We start from the raw sequence: 1613 nt of genomic DNA on the forward strand, positions 1-1613 counted from the left end.
ATTTCTTTATCTTAATGTCAACTAGAATATCGACTATCCCCGTTTGCTCTCTGATCCACACCGCTCTCTTCCTGTCTCTTAACGTTAGGCCTAACTTGGTTCAGTCCATTGCTTTTTGTGCGGTCCTCAACGTGTTCTTGAGCTTATTTGTTAACCTCTAAGTTCTGCCCCATATGTTAGCAACGGTAGAATGCAATGATTGTACACTTTTCTTCTCAAGACAGTGGTAAGCTCCCAGTCAGGATTTGGTATACTGCCTGCCGTATGCACTGCAACCCAATTTTGTTCTATAAGTTTCCTTATCATGATCAGGGTCCCCTGTGAGTAATTGACTAGATAAGCGTACTCCTTTTCAGACTCTAGAGGCTGACTGGTGATCCTGAATTCCTGTTCCTTGCCAGGCTATTGAACATTATCTTTGTATTCTGCATATAATCTTCAACCCCACTCTTACACTTTCTTGGTTAAGGTCCTGAATCATTTGTTCTAATTCGTCCCCAGTTTTGCTAAACAGGACAATGCCATCTGCAAACCTACGGTTGCTGAGATATTCGCCGTTGATCCTCACTCCTAAGCCTTCCCAGTATCTTTGTAGATATTTGCCAAGATATTCACGTCTGCCTCCTGTACTCCTTGATTAGCAATGCCTCTATGACTGCTGGTATCTCTACTGAATCAAATGCCTTTTCATAATCTATGAAAGCCATAGAGGTTGATTGTACTCCACAGATTTCTCAATGACCTGATTGATGACATGGATATGATCCATGTAGAATATCCCTCATGAAGCCAGCCTGTTCTCTTGGTTGGCTGAAGTCAAGTGTTGCCCTGATTCTATTGGAAATTACCTTGGTGAATACTTTATACAATGAAAGCAAGCTAATGGGTCTATAATTCTTCAATTCTTCAACATTACCTCATATCCCCCTTCATTTGCCTTGTTCTTTGGCACAAAACAGTTTTTTTGAAATGGAAAAAAAAATTTCAATTTCTGCATGATGTTGTGCTACATATGTCATCAGCCCAAGACATTGTAGAGTACTGCCTCTGGGCCCTTGCATTTTAGGGCCTTGGCGAGGCTGTAATGCTACTGCCACTAACTCATTTAGTACATCGTCCCTTTGTAAACATACATATTATAGTCATAGTACAGTCATAGTATAGTAATAGTAGAGTAAAGTGCATAAAATTTAAAGTATTAAAATAATGACAATGAAGGTGGAGTCCTTTATCGTCATTATTTTAATACTTATAATATTACACACCTTAAGCGACAAATTTTAAGCTTTCTACAGCGATGTTTTCTTCTACCTATCAAAATTCATTGTTCCATCTCATGAAACCGTACTGATAACCGCTCACCACTAGCTGGTGCTGTTTGGCCATATTGGCAGTTGCACCCTAAACACTACACACATCATCATTCTTCACCAGTGTGCACTGTTGGGTGGAATAAAAATTGATTGATTAATTGGTTGGTTGATTGACAATTGTCTTCCAGCCAGTCGTGGAACCCTTGTGGCGAGAAGAATGCAGCAATTCGGTACCAGGCAGGCACGCTGGAGATTCTCGACCAGCTGGGCCCCATGAAAGCTGCTACCTAACGCTGCCCG

The sequence above is a fragment of the Dermacentor silvarum genome, chromosome 9 (assembly GCF_013339745.2).
Source record: "Dermacentor silvarum isolate Dsil-2018 chromosome 9, BIME_Dsil_1.4, whole genome shotgun sequence".
In the NCBI taxonomy this organism is placed as follows: Eukaryota; Metazoa; Arthropoda; class Arachnida; order Ixodida; family Ixodidae; genus Dermacentor; species Dermacentor silvarum.